Genomic DNA, 22,402 nt, shown 5'->3' with positions numbered 1-22,402 from the left:
CTATCGCATAGGATACAGCCCAAATCTCAAGGGTTTAGCGCCTGCCTTTGGCCCAGGGCATGATCCTGGAGTCCTGGGATCAAATCCCACATTGGGCTCCCTGCATGGAGCCCGCTTCTCTCTCTCTCTCTCTCTCTCTCTCTCTCATGAATAAATAAATAAAATCTTAAAAAAAATATGCAGCCCAAGTGTGGAAGTCTTCCCTTCATCATAAACCAGGTCAATGTAGTAACAGTAAAAACACAGCAATACGAAGTTATGGGGGAAGGTATTTCTGTTTTCAAAACTTAGTGTTTTTTTTTTTGTTTTTTTTTTTCCAAAACTTAGTTTTGAAAAACAAAGCAAGTAGGCTTCTTTGAAAAACATGACAGGTCGTTTATTACACTTTATTACACAACACTAGATTGCAGCTGGTCTAGTCCTGAGCCGGGGTCTCCAGGGGCCCCAAGTCTTTAACCATGTCCACAACAGAACCTTTCCACAGACATCCTGGCCATTCTCTGAACTCGGGTTCCTACCCCCTGTGGAAGACTTCTCCGTTTCTCAGCATATATGATAAAAAGAGCAATCCTTCAGAGCCTGCAGGAGTTATCTGGTCATTAGGAGTTGCTGCTTCTCTGGAACTAGATTCCAAGCACCCTGAAGGCCCAAATACCACTCTACGTCTCCTCTTTCTGCCTATTGCCCTCTGCCCATTTTTTTTTTTGAGATTGTATTTATTTATTTATTCATGAGAGACACAGAGTGAGAAGCAGAAACACAGGCAGAGGGAGAAGCAGGCTCCATGCTGGGAGCCCAACGTGGGACTCGATCCCAGGACCCCTGGATCACGCCCTGAGCCAAAGGCAGACGCTCAACCACTGAGCTTCCCAGGCGTCCCATTATGGCCCAGGTCGAGCACCTGGCAGATAATGCTCATCAAGTATAATGTGTCCAGCGTGTAATGCCCCTGGAGCATAATGTGGGTACCGTATATTGCATGTAGCTTGTCATGCCTGCAGTGTGTGACACACATAGTTCAGGGGCACGTAGTGTATGATGCTTCCAGACCATACCGCACCCGGCATGATATAATGTGAGTGTCGTTGCACAGATGGCCAGACAGGCACCATCACCACTCCGTTCATCTTCCTCTGTCGCTATGCAAATTTTACGTCGAGATCTTTTACTATTTTTTTTTTTTTTAACCATGTGCAGCCTACACCAGCAGCTCACCTTCCTTTCAATCTTTTTAAGGGCAGTTCTTCAGGGACCTCAAATAGCCAAAGGAAAAGCCCAGTACATTCTCCAATACTTTGCCCCGTCTCGCCCCCACCTGCTGGTGCAGCACCATTTGGTAAATGCGGTTGCTCTCACGTCCTGAACACTCCGAGGAGACGGGGATGGGATCTGATTCCCCTCCTGGGTCATCCGGCACGTAGCCCCTGGTGACCTCCGTGGCTGGACAGCGCAGCCTGACCTCTGGGGCACACAGGGAGGGGGCGGCCGGTTCTCCCTCTGCCCTTCGTCTCGCTGGGCCCTGCCAGCAGTGATGTCTAATGTCTCTGCTTGGCAGCCACGGCCTGTGAGGTCATCTCTGCAAGGCGTGCTGTTTCCTCCAGCTCCTTGGCTCTCTGGCTGCGACTCAGTGTTTATGATTGCACCAACGTGTGAGGAACGCGGTGTCGAAGAACAAGGCCCAGGCTGGCACCAAGGTACGTGTGGACGTGTTCTTGGGGAAAGCAGGCAAGGAGGCTGGTGGGGATACCTGCGTGAGAGGTGCTCCCTCCAGCTCTTGGCAGGACATCAAGTCCCGAAAGGAGGAGGATGACCTGTCATGTTCAGTCTAGTTTGTGCTGTGGCTCAGAGGCCAAAAGGAGCCATGTGTTCCCAGGCCAGGGTGAGCAAAGCTCCCGTGCAGCCAGTACGTGCTCGAGGCCACACACGATGACATCTGTGCAGGAGGAAGAACGACGTTACACCTCGTTGGAGGGGAGGGGGTGAGAACCTGTGCACCGCAAATCAGACTTGCTCCTAGGATGGGAAGAGGCATTAAGAAGTGCTCTACGATATGGAAGTGAAGGCACACAGGAAGGGGAGTCCCGAGCAGAATGAGGTCCTTCAAACTCCAGACGATGGTCTTCGGCGGAAAGTTGTCATGGTCTCAAAGGGCAGTGAGATCACACATCTCATTCACATGCTGACCCAGGGTGCACACATGAGACACAACTCTTTATTTTGTCTGCACGCGTTATGATTTCTTTTCTGAGGGCTCATTGTGCACTTGCAAACCTAGTCTTGTCTGATGGTTTAAACAGCCTCTTCCATGAATGTTGAGGTCACACGCGAGGCTCTCAGCTGTCCCTGCCTTCTTCCTCCCTCCCTGGGAAGTAGTGTCCTCAGAGATGGTGTCCGGGCAACTGACGCTGCCTTATGGCAGAGGGGAGAACTCTGGGTCCTCTGGCTTCTCTGCTTCCTAGAGAAGCTGCCTGCTACTCCCTTGCTATAGCAGGTGCACAAGTACTCACATGGGGCTACGCAGTCGACTCCCTGAGGACTATTTCCAGGTTCTAACCATGACATTTAGGAAGCAGAGTGGCCCCTGCAAACTACGTTTTAAAGTCTCCTGTCATCAGACCATGCAGTATGGCCAAGCTGACCCTGATGGGGCTGTGCCCGGGCCATGATGGATCTGCTTGTTGTCAGAGAGCCCATAGGGAGCAGACCAAGAGCCCCTCCTCACCTCCACTGTCTCTCTCTCTCTCTTCTCCTCCCTCTATCCCTCCTTCTCTCACTGTCTGCCTCTCTCTTTCATAGCCCCTGCCCTCTGGGTCTCTTATAAGTCCTGGAGCACAAATTTAAGCTCCCAAGAAAGTGAGAACAGCCAAGAGTAACAGGGCGATCACCTAGTCCAGTGATATTCCAACACACATTAGAGATACAGCACTTTAAAATAATAGTAAGGGCAGCCCGGGTGGCTCAGCGGCTTAGCGCCACCTTCAGCCCAGGGCCTGATTCTGGAGGCCCGGGATCAAGTCCCACATCGGGCTGCCAGCATGGAGCTTGCTTCTCCCTCTGCCTGCTTCTCTGTCTCTCTGTGCTTCTCATTAATAGATAAATACAATCTTTAATAAATAAATAAATAAATAAATAAATAAATAAATAAATAAATAAAATAATAGTAATAATCTAATTTGGAAGCCCAGTATGCCAGACAGATGAAAGCAGAGCTGGCCTGTTGAGGCAGGTAAGGGAGAGACCAGAATTTATGGGATATGAACCCCAGGGCTTCACAGGTATCATCTCTAAAATACATGGATCTTTTTCCAACCCATCATCTCCCAGATGGAGAAGTTGGGTCTAACGAATGAAAGTAAATTGTTATGCAAGTTACAAATGGCAGAGCCTAGACCCAAAACCTTTCTCTGAACCTCTCGCTATATCATGCATTAATTTTCTCCGAAACCTTAACTTGATCACAAGGACCATATGCTACCGATGTTCAAATGGCAAATCCACGTTCTGATGCTCCAGAGGCAATGGATTTCATTGGCAAGAATGAACAATTCACTATCAAAAACAAATATTCCAACAGCCACGCTCAACTGCATAACAAGTGAAAAATTCTAACATGTTTCAATCTGAGTAGTCTTTACTTAATGACTTCCTCATGTCTGGCCCTAATGAGACATCCCCATAAAGTCTCCTTGAAGCGTATAGTCATGCTATAGTCACAGAGACACAAGCAGACACTGCCTCCTAAATACTCCGTGTAACCTGGGTCTGTTCTGATTCATAGACTGCTGAGAAATGAATGGAAAAGCCTCAGGATGTTAGTGGACCGTTTCACATACTTGCTGAAGAAAAGCTTACTTGAGGCTTACAGAGCAGGCAAGTAAATAATTGACTTTAGACCATGATTAGAATGCCCTTCCAAAATGACACAAAGAAGTGAATTTCAGGGAGATTTTGAAGATAAATTTTGAAAAAAATTTCAAAAACATTTTGAAAAAAGAAGTGTGTCCGGCATTTTCATTCCCTATCAAACAGCTGGCATTTGAATCTTCCAAGCCCAAGTCATTGTTGGCTGGGAGGAATGGGAATCAGTGGGCCATCTATTGCGTGGTCCATGACTTATAAACACATCTTGTCACTACATGTGTTCAGGCAATTACTGGCCAATTATACCTGCAAACTACCTAGTAATTAAAGATGGAGTCTTTGCGTGGGCTGCCATTTGGGAAGCAGTGCCTGCTTCCTTACTTCACTGGCATGATCACATCCTCTTGAGATGACCAAATGCCATAAGAAGCCAAGAGGTAGGTGATCCATTTATAGGACAACTGAATTACGGAGAGCAGATGGCTCTGATTCTAAAGTGGTTCAAAGCAATCTTTCCTAGGGTGAGAGAAAAGCCATAAGTTACTAAGGAACCATCTCTGGAAATGCCCACGCCCTGGTACACATGTGAGGTGAATATTTTTGCAACAACTGTCTACCAAGCAGATGGCAAAAAACCCTCACAAAAGATCTGTCAGGCTCTGGGCACTGTGTTGAGTGTTTTAAATCTACCTTCCATTTAATCTTTCCAACTAACCTGGGAGATATATGCAATCATCTTTATTTTACAGATGAGACTCCAGAAGCTCAGAAAGGTCAAAGAATGACCCCATGGCCCCTCTCCTAGTGAATGGTTGAGTTGGAACATTCACCCATAGCTTCTACCTGCAAATCCTGTGTTTATCCTTTTTCATCTTTCTGGGATAAGGGAATGGAAGAGAACTTAAAGGTGTCATTTCAGCCTTCCAGGAGATTACTGAAAATGAAATGACTCTGGAACAATTAAAAGTATCCCATGAGGGCAGCCCCGGGTGGCTCAGCAGTTTAGCACTGCCTTCGGCCCAGGGCTTGATCCTGGAGACCCAGGATCGAGTCCCACATCAGGCTCCCTGCATGGAGCCTGCTTCTCCCTCTGCCTGTGTCTGCCTCTCTCTCTCTCTCTCATGAATAAATAAATAAAATCTTTAAAAAAAAATATCCCACGAGCCAAGACAAAAGACTGTAATGTGGATTAAAAACAGCACACCAAGAGTAGAGAGTTAAATGTCTGTTTATGCACAGTTAATCTAGAAGGACATCCTAAATGGATATGAGTTTGGAGCCAAGGTCTATAAAATATGAGTGACTGTTTTTAGCCTCATCTACAGCAAGTGTTAAGGCGCTGTGGCACCATCAGCCTACCTTGGTGCCTATTGGATAGGGATTGAAAATATGCTTCTTACCCTGGAAAACATAATGTGCTAGAAATCACGGTGAGGTGGAATCATGTGTTTGACAGCAAACCAGCTGCTCAAGAAAAACCTTGGTTTGGGACCTGATTTTAAGTGTTTGATAACAGAGCCCCAGTATCTTTTCTTTTCCTGACCATTTTAGAGAATAGTGCAAAGCTAGGAGATACTATGAACAGTTATCAAGTTCTGTGTAAGTCCTGCTAGTCTGGAGACCAGTAGACCAGGCATAAATGGTAGACATTTGGAGCAACTTTAACAATTGAAACATGAGCTCATTGCTGGCTCTAGAAAGGAACAATTGCTAAGAGCAGGAGTAAAGTTTCTATGAGTTTGAAGAATCCTCAAAGGATGGTTGAATGAGAACTTTCTTAATAATGTCAGGTATTAGAGTGGGTGATTGGAATTAAGGAAAAAGGAGGAATAAAGAAAGAGACCTGGTTTTATCTGTTACCAGCAAGTTGGCTTATCACTCCACACTTTACTATTCTCATTTACATAATTCAAATAATACAACGTATTTGTATATGAAACATATGCAAGAGTACTTTGTCAGTTCAGGAAATCCTTTGGTCATACCATGTTATTAATCCCCTGGATCCTTGCTATACAATTCCAGATCAATGAAATTCATATATTTTTATGAAAGATCAAGTATTTTTCTCACTAATTTATGATGAAAAAGAACTATAATCCAGCAATAACATTTCACTTAAAATAATGATCAGATTCACAATAAAAAATATTTTTAAATCTCTTTTAAAATTTCTAAATGGTTATCACTGCTCTAGAAAACAGCTGTTATCCACTATTAAAAGATCCAACTTGCCATCCACGATGACAGAGGACAGTAGTCACCCTTGTGAGCAGAACATAACACATAGCATTGTTGAATCACTATGTGGCACACCTGAAACTAATGTAACATTGTGGGTCAACTCCACTGCAATAAATATTGAATTATTCTGTTACAATGAAAATGATGACTGTTATTTTTTTCTACAAATAGGCTGAGATTTCTACCCTTTGGCTTGATGCATGTTGAGAATTTTAGCCAAATGAACTGAAAATATTTGATGAACAATTACATAATATAAAAGTTCTGAAAAAAAAAAAAAAAAAGTTCTGAGATGAAGGATTGTCTTTGTCATTTTGTGACTCCTAATAAATAATTCAACACTGCTTAGGAAAAGAGATTTCTGGCTAATAAATTATAAGTCTCCCTTATATTTAAAAAAAAAAACAAAACACCTCTCAGTCAATTAGAGTAAAAACACCATGATAATGTAAAAAAAAAAGTAACAATAAAAATTATTTTTTGAGTGCTTAAAAAAAGTCCAATTCAATGAGCCTGAAAGCAGGGTACTCAAAGAGTCTAAATCATGACAGTGTGAAAATTTTTAAATTTTCTTTATTTGTATTTTTCTATTGTTTGAACAAAGATGCTATCAGTAACTTGGCTAAATAACATTGGTAAATAGTTTAGCTGTTCTGTACCGTTGGCAACACACCTATAATATAGCCTAATTAAGGAAATGAATGGGAATAGAATGGGAAAAGATGAGATAGTATTTGTTGTCACTGACCCTAGGGTGTCACAGACTAAAGATCTACATTACCTTGAGTTCTGATATCTTCAAAGGCAATGATAATGTTCAACAATATACCTTTTCAGGGGAGGGCACCTGGGTTGGCTCAGTGGTTGAGTGTCTGCTTTTGGCTCAGGGTCATGATCCCAGGGTCCTGGGATCGAGTCCCCCATCAGGGTCCCTGCAGGGAGTCTTCTTGTCCTTCTGCCTATGTCTCTGCCTCTTTCTCTCTCTCTGGCTCTCGTGAATAAATAAATAAAATCTTTAAAAATATATGTACTTCTTTTCTTTATCTTCCTCCAACAAAGTTATGTTCAGCTTTCAATTAATTGCCAGCTTGAGGAATGCCAACTAACCCTTCCCTCCCATGTTCTTGATGAAGGTTGCAGAGCCAATCTATTTTGTATTGAGGCAGCAATGTTGATACATCAACTCTGAGTGCCCTTTTACCCTCTTCCCTGGTTCTAACCCCATACCTGCTGTTCTGTGAATCACTTTCAATCCTAATTAACCAGAACCTGATAAATGCATCCTCAGCAGCCAGACAGTGAGGGCAGTAATATAGCTTCCAATATGAGATCCAGCCCTCCAGTGTGGTACCCAGGGTGAAGGCTGGGTCCCAGACTTGCTTCCTTCAAGAAACTAAGCTGGGAAGCAACAAGCAGAATGTGTAGGAGCAAGCACCAGCAGACCTGGGAAGTTGCTCAAGCACAGCTATTAGAGTCTGTTGCTTTAGGAAGAGAGGTGAAGACACATAGGAGTAAAAGTACACAACTGAAGAAAAGATTACCCATAGCTGGTGGGGAGGCCTAGGGGTGTAGCCTAGAGGGAAGTACACAGGTTATTAGCAATTTCCTTCAAGTTGGATTTTGGGGAATTTTAAACAAATGAAACAAGGCAATTTGCTGTTGCTATGTATATATATTTTTAAGTCTACATTTCTTATTATTGTGATGGCCAGTTTATTTTTATAGCATAGCTCATGTAGGAAATAGCTAAGTTAAGAACAGAACTGAAAATCCCAGCAAGGGGATGCTGACATGGGACAGTCGAGTGCCTATAGACCTCTACCTAGGGGGTTCATGGCTCTGAGGACCCACTTTTCATGCCAGGAGCCTCACAACTGGAGAAGGAACCTTCCAAGCCCAAGGAAGCCACCAGGTTTCAGAGAAGCTCTGGGTGATCATGTCTTTATGGGTAAAACTCAAGAAAATGCCAACCTTGTCTTCTGAACGGGTTTGACTTGTAAGGGGAAAATGTCACACCTGTGACAAGGACAGTCCCTCGGGGAATTGCTGTGATAGTAAGAGTCCTTCTCACTTTCTCTCTCCACTCACTCAAGCCCTTGTGCTACTTCTGTAACCACTGTTTCCACTTCCTAAAACCACTACCTCCCTTTGTCACACCTGCCTGTAAGAGGGGAAGCAATGGTGAAGGTAAAATCGTGGTGGTGAGGCACTTGGGTGGCTCAGGCAGTTGAGCATCTGACTCTTAATTTCAGCTCAGGTCAGGATCTCAGTGTTGTGAGATCAAGCCCCGAGCTGGGTTCCGCACTCAGCATGGAGTTTGCTGGAGATTCTCTTTCTCCCTCTTCCTCTGCCCCTCCCCTCGCTCACAATAAATAAATAAATAAATAAATAAATAAATAAATAAATAAATAAAATCTTAAAAAAAACATGGTAGCTACAGAAGCCATTCATAGCTCTGAGTCTCCAACCCTTAGATTTACTGAGCATGGAATGACCAAGTTTCTATCCTTTCTTATAAGTCTCTGATTCCACGTATCAGGAAATGTTGTGATGAAGATGAGTCTTATTTTGGGTCTTTCCTCACCTGGAGAAGTAGTTGTTGAGACAGAAATTAGGGAGCAAGTAACTTATTTGGGAGAAGATTGCAAACAACAGTAGGAAGTGGGGATTGGGGATGTAAGATTGACAGGAAAAAGTGGCCGATAAAGAGTAATGATGTAAGTGACCACTTAGGGCAACTGAAGTTTACTCCTGCTGGGGTACTCCATGTGTCACATGTTTCAGTGGACATCCCCCTCGCTGGATGTCCAGAGGTGTGGGGGAAGTGGAGTATTAATACCCTAACTCCAGTATATAGGTTACAAGCTCTTGTGAGGAGGACATTAATTCCCTGGTATTTCTGACCCGTGGCACTGGTGGGAAACCAGGCTCTCATGGCCAGAGAAAGCCATCGGGCAAAGAGATGCAAAGGTTGGTGGTTGAAAGGTGGCCCTTGTTCACTGAGCTGGGAAGAGCAGGAGGACTGGGCAGTGACCATCTTTGTCATACGTGGAAGTTCCTCACTACTTCGTGCTCTAATGCGTCTATCACAACTGGTTGGACTGCTGACTTCTGCTTGAGCACTTCTCCTAACAAATGATGGCTCATATAGGAGAGGGCTACTTCCCCACTAGGGTTGCAATTTAGTAAAAGGCTCCCCAAAGTGTGGGCACATTCTCGGTCTTCTTAGAACGCCTATCTCCAATGATCTCAGCACAGGAGTTCTAGGCTGGGTTAAATGGGTTAAGTTTATATGGCACAAACGAAAGTTCCAAACAAAATCATGTCTGTCTGCTGAAAACCACTGAGGGCCATAGACACAGAAGGCCTCAAGTGGGTTGTTAACTCACCTAGTGATTCTCTGAGCTAAGTTGGTGTGGTCTATCGTCCTCTTTCCTAGGATCTAAATCTGTTTCCCAAGTCTGATCCTTGGTCTCCAAGTCCACAGAGATATCCACTCCTGAACCCCATCAAATGCTGTGCCAGATCTCTGGAGGTAGGCATGCAGTTTAGATCTCCATAAACCCCATATTCTGACATTGCTTTGTATCACTCTTCAATCATGCTATGAGTTTCTGAAAGGTAGAAATATATCTTTGTATTTACCAAGTACAATCTCTGACACTTGAGGATATTGAGTAAATGTTAGACATGCCCAGAAAAGGCAGAAGCATAAAATCTCAGGGCTCTACCCAGATTCTTGTGGTTTATGATCGTAGCTGATCCCGCTCCTAGGACACAAGAGTCACTCCAGTATGATGTCTCCAAACACTGCCATGTTTTTGAGGAAAAGATGAGGAAGAGGAAAGATGAGGAAGATGAGGAAAAGCCACTTAGCTTTGAAGCTTTTGTTTATGACATGAAGAGAACAGGTATCAGCCAAACAAGGCATGAGTATAGAAAATGACACTGTAGTCTCCTACACTTAGATAGAAGGAGGATATGAGGGGACAGGCAGCCTGGAACACTTGTACAGCTCCAGGTATATTGCTCCACTGTGTCCCTGAACTTCAGAGAACTCGAACGACCAACATGGCATAGGCATTCACTTAGTTTCTGAAGAATGGAAGCAATAGTGACAATGAGTAGGCGCTCAGAACCCAGGTTTGGAAGGAAACTTGGAGATCATCAGATCTATTGGTTTCACTTTTCTCTTGAGGACTTGGAGGCCCACAGATGAACAATAACATACTCAGGGTCACAAAATAGTTGGTAGCTAACCACAGGGAAGCTCTTGCTTTGAGAGATGCTTATGGGTTGCAAGGCCTCTCCTTTAGGGAAAGACCCATAAAAGGTCTACATCTTCTACATAAGAACCTAATGTGTCATATAATCATAGAATATCATTTTGCAAAGTATGAACATGTAACTTACAAAAAATGTAACTTGCACAAAGACCTCCCTGAGACTAATCACACAAACACATGCATACACACTATCTCTCTCTTCTAAATCTCCTTCTGAGAAACTTGAATATAGCTCTGATGCCCCTCTATCTTGGCTGTGTTAGAAACATCCCAGAGATAGTAGACAGGGTAGTGTGTCTGGGATTAGTAAAGTTCATTCTCATTCTCTCTCTCTCTCTCTCTCTCTCTCTCTCTTCATTTGTGTAGTTATTCTACATTCAGGTATTTAGGGATCATATATCTATGCCTACTGCTATAAAAATTGCTGGGATTCATAATAGAACTTCCCTAATCCAATATAGCTATGCTCTCTATCTTTGGGGAATTTCATGGTTTAACAGTCAACAGTAGACCTAGCATTCAGGAGACCGTACAAAGCAGAGTATGATTAAGTGCTAAAATAGGTAGTTGGTCCCAGAGGTGCTCAGAGGTAGGTGAACTTCCTGGTGACTGACACAAGCAGGGAAGGAGGCATAGAAGGGGCAAAGTAGGCAGCCAAGAAAGGTCTGGTTTCATAGAAGCAGAGGAAGAAATTAATTCTTTTTTTTTTTTCAAGATTTTATTTATGGGGCACCTGGGTGGTCAGTGGTTGAGCATCTTCCTTTGGCTCAGGTCATGATCCTGGGGTCCTAGGATTGAGTCCCACATCAGGCTCCCTGCATGGAGCCTGCTTCTCCCTCTGCCTACATCTCTGCCTCTCTCTCTCTTTGTGTCTCTCATGAATAAATAAATAACACCTTTTAAAAAATAATAAAGATATTATTTATTTATTTGAGAAAGAGAGAAAACATAAGCATGGGGAGGGGCAGAGGGAAAAGGAGAAGCAGACTCCTCACTGAGCAGGGAGCCCAGCATGTGGCTCCATCCCGGCACCCTGGGATCATGACCTGAGCCAAAGGCAGATGCTTAACCAATTGAGCCACCCAGGTGACCTGAAGAAATGAATTCTTGGTGATACCTCAGGCACAGGGATGGGAGAAGAGCAGAACCTGAGGTACCTACTGCTCCCATTTCCAGGTTAGGCAAAGTCAGGGCTCCCAGGCAAGACAGAGGTTTAAAGAGAGGACTTTACCTGCCCCCACTCTGTTCTCCAGTGGGAAGAATCAGCCTGTGTCTACTGTAAGTTTAAAAAGTACCTTCAAACCTGCTCATTACCTCAGGCAGAGGATTAATTAATGCAGAACTATAAAATATAGCACTCAGTTCCTGAAAGGATTTTGTTAGATAGCAATTCTCAACTTGTATGACACTGGGTTCAGAAACTTCACAAAGATTTATAGAAAGCGTAAAACACTGCTACAACTATTAAATGAGAAAATCTAAAACCCGAGAATGAGTGGCAGGGGAGAATGGAGAAATTATAAATCTGCCAAATGTTTGAGTCAACATCATATTGGAAGACAAATTGAAAACATCTGACTGTGAAAAATCATGGTCGCTGAGTGGATTTGACAAGCTCTTGGTTAAGATGGTACAGCATGAGCTGCTGAGACCCACTGCATTGGATGACTCTGTCTTTTTGCCAAATTCCTCCTGCCCGGAAAGGATTGCTGTCCTTGGTAGACTGTATGGGTTGGTGAAAAATGCTGCCCATAAATGAAACATAAAATAAAAATCAAATAATAAAAATGTAAAGACCATATATAAACATCTGGCCAAAGTGTTTAAAAAATCGGTGATCTGCTATGTAAAATCTCCAATATGTAGTCATTTAGATGATAGAATTCTCATTTATTTCTAAGCATCGGATATTTTATAGAAGCGACTTCCATTACCCTATATATTTGTTCATGAACATCTGCCGTACATAATTTTCATCCTGGTAACATTTCTCCATTTTGGAACAGCAGTCAAAGGTGCCTGGAAAGTCTTCTTTTGGAAAACACACGTTGTCTTTAGCAGGCTAGCCATGATGGAGTCAAACGGCAAGGAGAGGTTTATCCAGGTGAGGACAGGAGGGAAATCCAGGTAACCCTCTCTAATAGTCTGGACTAGCTGTGCTTCTTGATGCCATCTCCCGACTTCACTCAGTGATCAGCTCTCCTTAAGAACACACCAGTGGCACAGAGAGGTATCCGTTTGCTGTCCAGTCCATCAGACCCTAAAGTTTAGAGACCGAAACAGAAAGACGTGGTGGCGGTAGTGTGTTGCCTTCTTCTTTTCCTGGATATCATATTTATTTATTTATTTATTTTTGGATATCATATTTAACTGACAAATTTAAAGACACAGGAAGAGAACATCTGAGGGGTAAATGCTATGTAACCATCTCAAGGGAAAAGGCTTGCTCTAGAAGAAGGTAGAAATATCTAAATATCCTATTAAAATCACTTTGGATATTCTGAGATGAAAATATCAAAGGAGGAAATGAAGAATGCACTCATCATACAGGATCATAGAACTCATCTTAGAAGGCAGGTAATCCACTTTAGTAATCAACAGACACACACACACACACACACACACACACACACACACACCTCTTCATAGATGAGCACGTTAAGGATCAGTGACATGAAGTGACTCATCCTGACACAAAACTAATTAGAAGCAAAGCTAGAGCTAGAATTCAGACCTTTTAATTTTTCATGCATTTCTTCACTGCACTCTGCCTCTCGATTCACTAGAAGAAAGCCATCCAAACTTCAGAATGATTTGAACTATTTGAAATGAGACATCCCTTCCCCCCGTCACATTGCCCTTCACTGTCTCTGCCCCATCCAGGATGTCCTAAAGCACAGAGCCGATCACCTCATTTCCTTTCACCAAAACCTACAGCAGCTCCTTATTTCCCACCAGAGGAGCCTGCAAACTCCATGACCTGTTTCTCACTTAGGCATTCCACTCTGTCCAATGCCTTTTCACTTGGGGTGAAAGGTGAAATCCAGCCAAATCACTTCATCCTCCACCCCGTGTACCTCTGCTCATCCTATTCATCCCCCCCCCACAGAAGTCCCCCCATGCCCATCTTCTCTGTGAAAATTCCACATGTCCTCTAAGGCCAGATCACATGCTGTCTCCTTGGAGAAGCCTTCCCGGAGACCCAGCTGTCTGGACTGCTCTCTCCGACTTTGCGTAGGTGTCTGCATCAGCTTGGATTACTGTCTACCACCTGCTCCTCTCTAAGCCCCTTGAGGGAAAATCCCTCTTACTCATCACTGCAACTCCAGAGCTTTGTACCATGCTAGACACAAAGCAGGTGCTCACTTAAAACAAACTCTTGAATAAATAAATGTGTAGTTTTATTAACTATAGAAGAGTTCCACCCTCTTCCACTCCAGAATCAATGGATTCCTGTGAAAATCATCCAAACATGGGACATCGATGAATAGATCAAATAATTAGCCAACTGTCCATTTTTGATCACAGACTTGTTTTGTTTTGCATGATTCTGCATAACCCTAGCCTCTTAGCAAAACTTTCACCAACTGGAAATTTAAAGTCAATTTTAAACTAAAAAGCAACCCACATTGTCTTTGGTAGAAAAAAAATATGATTCCGTGCTAAGTTCCCCAATTATATTACATGGTCACACTTTGTCACTCTTCATTCATTTCAGTGATGCCACAGTGCCACAAGAAAGGTCCTATTGCAGAACTTGTCCGAAAGGCATAAAGCACAGTATCTGCTTCTGAAATTGCTTATTAAACATTTACATTAACATATGCACTTTGGAATATCAATGAAGAATAGTTTGGAGAAGAAAGTACTGGATAGAGAAGGGAGCTGGGGAGGGCTAGAGGGGCGTGTGCCATACTGTCAACCTATATGTGGTTATGGTGCTGTCAAGTTCAGCAGTTAAATATTTGGAGAGGCCAAACTATCCTCTTGGTGTACCCATTTTACAGTTAATGCCAACAGGTGGTAAACAATGACTCTCTCTTCTTGAGTGGCCCGGTAAGCCCGACAGAGGAAGTATGAGAGCCCCAGATCAGAGATTGGTCCCTTTCATTGGACAAGATCAAGGTGAAAGGCAAGGTCCATGAGGCCAGCTCAGGCTGGTCCTCGTCTTCTTTCTCCCTTTTTTCTCCTTCATGATGATCTTACTACTCCCAATATCCAAGGTGCCTGGCTGAGCATCATTCTTGTTTTCCACTGGGTGTTCGTACTTACAGATGAGCTACCAGAGTCCCAAGGAGTCATCTTTCAGGGTCACACATTTAACAATTTCTCCAGAAGTAATTTGAATTTTAGGTACTCTTTTAAAAGGCCAAAACCAAAAAGAAAGGAAGCAAACTTTTATACCCAGCAAGATGAAGCTGCAGTGGTGCATCATCAGGTACCACTGACCACAGAGTCAGTATGTAAAATGGGGAGTTTTTGAACTCCTCTTTCCAGAAGGCACCTACCTTTTTAACAGGGCCACTGGGGTTGGGAAGGCTCCAGTGGGAAGGGTTTGTGGGCAGAGGCAGCCCACCCGGTCTGTTGCCCTGCACTGGAGGGATGTGAGGACTGAGTAACGGAAGACTTGGCAGGTCACTTCTGAAAGGCCGCCAAGGTCTGTGTCATCCCTGGACTTCCAGATTTGTTCCTCTGTCTCATCCAAATAAATGCTCTGTTCACGGGGCTTGTAAAAGCCAGGTTTTCTTGCATACCTTCCTCCCAAGTTGGGCAGGCCAGCTCCTCTCCATCAAATCAGTTGTGATCCAAGCTGATTCTGCTTTAAAATGACTTCCAATTAGCATGCAGCAACATGGTATAAGAGTTCCAAATAGATCAATTAAATAGCTGCGTTGGGAAGAAATCAATTCCCACGGGTATCATTTTTTTGTCCTTCATGTGTTGGGGGAAAAAATATTTTCCAGTAAAAGATGACTCCTCTGTAAAAATATGAAACGATCTGATTAAAATGTTGTTTTCCAATGATGCATTTGGGGCTTATGGAAATTTTTCTTTTAATTCCTCTCTGTCTGACAGTCTTTATCCGCCAGACTTGGAATCATAAAGCTCACCTTGTCACCCTGACCTCTTTCTCCAGGGACAGCACACACATCACAGGTTATTATAACTTAAATGTGTATATATGTAGTGGAAGGATTACTAAACACCCTCAGTCCATTGTTCAGGCTCCATAGAATAGAAACATTAGATATACATTACTCCCTCTGTGTATGAAATCCCACAACAGATTTCTATAATAAATTTCTTATTTGTTATCAAAAACTGAACACTAACACATTGAGGGCATTTAAATAGAACTTCTTCTTTAGGATGATTAGCATATTCTGATTTTAATCAGTATCTGTTCTGTTTTCTCTACTATACAAGAATGACTGCATATTAAAGAACAACGATGTATATAAGTTTGTTTGGGGGGGGTGAGGGTTTGGTCTATTCATTTTTCAGCTCTCCTGGATATAAAATATTTACTTTCTTTGAGATAAATAACCACCTCTCTGAAATCCCAATCTTTTCCAAAAATTCACAGAGTTTGTTTCCGATCTGATTCCAGTCGCAGTACAAATGCTCATCCTCCTTTCCAGGGAGAAGGTGAATCCCCCCCAGTCCCTGCTTAAAGAAACTCACATGGCGTTCCACAACTGACAGCAGGTGGGAAAAGCCTCATGAGTTTGGCTCCAACTCCACAATGAATTCTCTTGTCCCTTTGGTGAGGTCCTTTCGTGCTCGGTGTCAATAACCTCATCTGCAAAATGGGGTGATGCCACCATTCCTCTAATGAGTTGATAGGGCATTTGCTATGCACTATGGAGATGAATAAAGATATTAGCCTTTTGCCAGTCCAGCTAACTACAGTTTTTTCCTGAATTAATTGGGGGAAAAGTTTTCATTTTTGGTTGTATTGTAGTGAAATTTTAAACACATAGAACTTTTAAATTTTAGAGGACCCAGATCTGTAATTTATCACATCCCTGGGAGACTTCTTCCATTACTTCTATACTTTAAAAAAAGTTCTTACCTTTTGAGGTTTCAGATGACTTATTTTTATTATCATCTTGCCATTTTTCTGTGGTTTTCTTTTTAAACACTTAATTCCCCTTTTTTTTTTCCAGTTCTAATTTATTTTTAGACTTCTGAAGGGGAAGCCCTCTACTGTTTTGTTCCCCTTCGGTGCTCATAGTTTTCATGTGACCATAAATAGAGTATGGATAATACCACATCTCTCCACTGACTTGTGATGCTCCTTTTACCACCTGTTGCTTTCTTCTCTTTAAGAATCAGGCTTCTGAGAGAACATTACCTCTTCCTCCTCTGAAATGACACAGCGTCACATACTGGGTTGCTATTAGATTCCTTTAGTAACTTGTATCATGCCTTCTTTCAGAGCGCGACCTTCTCCAGAGTGTAGGGAATATGTCCTCTTGATTCTCCTTACTTTCACTCCATTGTCAGGTAACTCGTCATATGTCGTTTGAGTTGGATTCTGACAATGTATATCAAAATACACACAAGGATAGAAGACGGGAAATGCAGATGTGGAAAGATGCCTTCACTCAGTCAAGGCTGCTGGTCAGGACCCTTGACTGCTGGTTCCACAGAACAGACTGGAGGGCTGTGACTCCAGTTTCCAGAGAGGGCTGCCCTGACTAGGGTCATGCTGAATAGACCCTAGCTCTTCCCTGAAGGGAGCCCAACCCTTCCCATCCCATTTGACTGGGTCCTCCCATCCAGCTTCTCCATTTGAATCAGAATGGCAGTGTCAGCTAGGACACTAGGCACTAGCGGAAGCCCTCAGAGCCGTGACAACCACTTTTTCCCCATTCTGTAATGTAACTAGATGAGAGGGTTCCCAGAACCCATTCAATTCATTTTTGAGCAATAGAGGCCCAGCAACAAGCTGCCATCCTGGGATGACAATCGGGTCTACCATTCCTTGTAAAGATTTCATGAGCCATTAGCTATTGCATCTTTTGGTAGAGTCTTTTCCTCCAATACACTTCTATCCTAGCCCATGTGTTATCTCAGGAGGGACACTTGTCACATTTGTCTTTCTGGCAAGAGGCACCCTGAGCTATTAATTTTAGAACCAAATTCTCTCAGCCTTTGTGCACTCTGGTATAAAATGATACCACACAGCCTCAGCTCCCCTTTTAAGAAGCCTACTTGATGTCCTAAGTCCCCAAAAGGATAATCCCCACCAGGGCAGCTCAGGTAACATTTTGGTCCTTCTCAATTTCAGAAAGGATAGCTACAAATTAATGTCCCGCTCACTAAGGTCACTTCGAGTGAGCCTGGGACAAATAAGTATAGAGAATCCTTGACCCCACCCCTCTATCTTTGGAGGATAGGAAGCTATTGAAAGTCTTGAAAACACTTGCAATAGTACCCTGGAAGAGAGCGAAGTGGTTTAGGGAGAATTAGAGTCTAGTGAGTCAGGGTTTGAATCCAGACACCACCATGTTGAGATATGTGACTGGGGATGGTTATTTAGTCTCTCTGAGTATGGGTCTCCACATTTGTTAAACCGAATATCAGCCACCTTCTAGGGGTGTTGTGAATATCAGTCATATGTGCTTGAAGTGCCTGGCCCATCGTGAGCTCTCAATACGAAGTGGCTATTATTAGAACTGGAGTAAGCAAGGCTTATTTGGAGGTTCTTGGATGGTATGGGCAGAGATCAGTGAGGATGAGTATTGAGTTCTTCCCTGTATGTTCCCTGACACAAGGCCAGAGTAAGGACAAGAGCTGTACGGGCCACTAAGTTGCTCTCGCATTGGCATCTTCCCTAAACTAAGAGGGGTCAGCCTTGCAATTGATGGTAGGAATCAGAAATGGTAGGTGGAAGCCGCACTGGAAAGCTGTGGCTTGGCCAAATTTATGGGGCCCCTAATGCTCACAGCCACCCCTTGCTCAGTCCGTCCCTCAGGGATTCCTCTCTGTGGGTGCAATGCTGGTGGTCAAGGCTGACTGCAATGTGAAAATGAGAAACAAGCATGTGTGTGGTCCCAGATGGCTAATTCCACCTGTCAGAGTCTTGTGAGAAAAGTTTCCAGAGTTTCCAAGAGAAAAGCAATGGGACAACACATGTCTGCACACCTGGAGCCCTGACGGCCCCCTGGTAGAGGAATAGAGAGCCATGTTTGCCCACTCAGCCTTATCTTTATTAATAGAAACTTGGGTAATGTCACCTGGAAGAAAAATAACAACCCTGGCAGAAAAGGGTATATATTTTAAGATGACACAGTTTATATTTAGAGACTGGGATTATGCCCCTTGGGAGACATGAAAGAAGAGGAAGCGAGATTATAACAGAGCATCTGGCCTGGGCAAATGTCATCTCCCAAAGTGGTTATGCTTCTCACAGATGCACACCAGAGCTGCGAAGGCACGGAAAGTGGGAAACCCAGAGCCCACCCATCTCTAGATGTTTCTACTACCCAAGGTGCTGAGAGGATAGGCCCTGAGGTCAGAGCTGGACCATCCTCACCTGGACCAATGGAGGCTGAGGCAAGCGATGGTGTGCATTCACCACAGAGTGATTTTGGACAATGTGAAGTAAAGTGATGGATATTAGGTGTTTGAGACATAGCATACTTCACCTCTGAGGTACAGATTAGTATTCTCCACTGAGATTTCTAAGGACTGACATCATCATTTTAAGCAGAACTGGAAAGGTGATGTGCTAATTTGGCATACAATTATCACCTGTCTATGGAGAAGGTACAATCTGTTCTTGGATAATTTTTACATTAAGATTTTATTACTGCTTCCCCTAAAGTTGAGTAATCACCATAAAAACAACACTGCTTACCACATTTTTTAAGCTGCCTTCCATTTATTATCTCATTTTATTCTCATAATATCCATATAAAATTTGTCAAATAGCCTTTGACATGTTAATATAGAAGTTATTAATATAATCACCGTAGAATTTTTTTTAGATCTAGGGAAATTGAATTAGAAATATAAAAATACCTCCACCTGGAGAAAACCACTGTTAATATCTTAGTAAATCTATTCTCATTATTTTTCCATGCATATTTTAGCAATATCTTAGCAATAGCTAAGATATTATGTATATAATGTGCACTATTTTTCAGGTAATATTATACCATAAGTATTCACTACACAAAGAGTTTTTCTATTCAAGCTTCTTTGCAAATATAATCTTAAAGCAGCATAGCATTGCATTGAGGAATGTGTTATAATGTACTTAATAAATTCTCAATGTTTGGAACTTATTGATTTCCAGTATTTTCTGTTCTGCTGCTTCAGTGAACACCTCTGTGGATAAATCATGATCTAGGATGAGGACTAGGAACTTGCTTTTACAAATGAGAAAGCACAAGTACAGACATCATCTATAGATTCTCAGCCTATGAAAGTGGGACAGCTATTGCAGTGTAGCCTGACTTCATGCTTGACTCATTATAAAGAAGGAGAATGGAGATTTTCAACCCAGCCAAGGGAATAACACCATCAGAGCATTATAGACACAAGTTGTTACCTAGCATCATATTCATGTTGTCAACTCTTAACAACTAGATTAAAACTAAGAAAAGCATTTTAGATCAGTAGTTACAAACCTGACTGGCACAACATTATCACATCAAGAGTTTATTAAACTAAATCAATAGGTTTAAGGTAGAGTTTGAAAATCTGTATTAAGCAACAACAGAAAGAGAGGAAGGAAGGACAGAGGGGAAGGGAAGAAGGAAGGGAGGGAAGAAAAAATAAATGCAAAGGAAGTAGATAATCCTTCTGCTTTGAAGCAGACTTGCTAGCATTGCTTTGAAGTTATTTGGCAACTTCCCTATGATAACTGCTAACTTTGAAGAGATCATTGCCAAGATGGTTGACGTAGCAAGGCAATGTCACAAGGGCAGGAGGGCCAGTGGGACTCCTACGTGAAGTACTAGACCTCTGGTGGGTCTCCTACTGAAAAGGAAGAACCAGGTAATGGATGCAACATAGAGTAATCTGAGCTCAGGTGTGGACATGGGCTCTGTAGCTCTGGAGCCCACACAGAAGGGACCAGCTGATCACCTACCACTGGCTTCTCTGGATGCCCTCAGTAACATCCATTTTGTGTCAGAGATATGGACAAGGAGCTAGCCCTTTAACCCTGGCTTACATAGAGATAAGTTAAACTCAGCAATATCTCATTAGTGTGCTTGGGTACCACAAAGATGATTCCAAACTTGGCGATGGTAAAAAGATTAGAACATCTGCTGGAAATTTGGGGTCAGCCATAAGCGAGTCGTGTAAGGGTCACCTTTGTGCTCTGGGATCAGGTCACCTTCTAAAGATGACATCAGGGTGATCTGGTTTTATGTTCTTCTAATGACTTCCAGACCAAGCACGTTCCACGTGCAGTCCAGAAGATGAAGCCTCCAGATGCTGCTGCCTGAAGAGCCCACCTGGGACTGACTCATCCAGATGGAGTTCCCTTCTCCTAACATCACGGCTCATCATGAAAGCAGGTCAGGTCTGCCTCTGAGGTTGTGCAGACAGCTGGTGGATGATTCAAGAAGCAAATCCCAGCTTGTTCTCACTTCCCCCATTATCTGGCCAGCTCGGCCCCTGAGCTGGAACGATTTCCCCGCCTCGGGGCGGCCATGGAAGGAAACACATGCAATCTTTTCTTACGTAGTGTGGTTCTGCTGAGTGCTAAATACACTAAAGGCAAGATACCACCAGGGAAAGTGGGGTGTGCTCATTTTGCCTGGAAATGCATTGCCATGGCACTTGAAGTTACCCAACGCCAACAGCATCCTTCCAGAGCAATCAATGAGAGGCAGAGTTCAATAGGAAAGTGTAGCTTTTTCTCATTCGGCAGACCAAGGGGATGTATGTGACTTTACATCCCCATGAGAAGCTTCTCTGCTTCGGTGATGGGAAAAAGAAAAAAGGAGAATGGAAAGATGTGGGTCACCGGGGGCCAGGGCCAGGTTACAGCGAGATCTTTGGGAAACATTGCCACCATACTTCCACCCTGTCGCACTTCCCATCCCAAAAAAGCAGCATGGTACCTGGCAGGGAATTACTCAAATAGCCTTTGAAAGATTCTTTCCCTACTGATTTAAGTAGCAGGCTTTCACTTCAAATCAATATGGATAATAGTTTGGAGACCTGAGCTGACCATGCTACTGGCAGGTGAGTTTGCTCTTCACCCTTGTCAAGCTACTATGTTAGAAATTGTTTATATGATTTTGCAGGCATTAGTATTTGGCTGTGTGTTTGGGGGTTGATATTTTGTGGTCCTGGGGGCTGGGTTTAATCTTACCACCCTTTTCTTAGATTATAGGCTTATCCAAGTTTGTCCCCTTCTCCCTTTCTCTCTCTGTACCTCTTCCACCTCTAACTTCATTTTTTTAATCACCTGCAGTTGATCATTTTTTATTCCAGGGATTTCCTGCTCATTTTTTATCCAGGGATTTTTCTTCTTTAGAATTCTGTTTTTTCCTTCTTGTGCTATCATGCTAAAGGGGCAGAACTGTGCCCACCTACCAGAATGTTTTCACTTTATTTCATTTATTTTTTAGAAGATGGGAAGGGAAGAAGGAGAGATAGAATCTTAAGCAGTTTCCACACTAGCACAGAGCCCAACCCAAGGCTTAATCCCATGACCCTGAAATCATGAGCTGAGCCAAAATCAATAGTTGGATGCTTAGCTAGCTGAGCCCACCCAAGCACCCCAAGAATGTTTTCACTTTAAAATTCAATCCTCTTAGGTGAAATAGGTGCTAGAACTACAAAGCCCAGATACCAAACACAAAGGATGGATAGAGAGATAGATAGATGATGATAGATAGATAGATAGATAGATAGATAGATAGATAGATAGATAATAGATAGATGATAGATAGATGGATGGATAGATAGATAGATAGATGATAGATAGATAAAAATAAAACAAATAGGTAATATTAACTCTCTCATCATTTCCAGGA

The 22,402-nt window shown here is 43.0% G+C and overlaps 1 long non-coding RNA gene across 1 annotated transcript; it reads left to right on the top strand.

Annotated features, from left to right (window-relative positions):
- Positions 1 to 1,235: 1,235 nt before the first annotated feature.
- LOC144307300 (uncharacterized) lies at positions 1,236 to 21,101 on the top strand. Its single transcript, XR_013374200.1, has 4 exons — positions 1,236 to 1,336; positions 1,556 to 1,694; positions 9,545 to 9,640; positions 20,804 to 21,101. It is a non-coding gene; the product is annotated as an uncharacterized LOC144307300 (long non-coding RNA).
- The last annotated feature ends 1,301 nt before the right edge of the window (positions 21,102 to 22,402 follow it).

Source organism: Canis aureus, chromosome 38 (genome assembly GCF_053574225.1).
Source record: "Canis aureus isolate CA01 chromosome 38, VMU_Caureus_v.1.0, whole genome shotgun sequence".
Taxonomy (NCBI): Eukaryota; Metazoa; Chordata; class Mammalia; order Carnivora; family Canidae; genus Canis; species Canis aureus.
The sequence above is the reverse complement of the archived record's forward strand: the minus strand, read 5'-3'. Positions and strand labels throughout refer to the sequence as shown.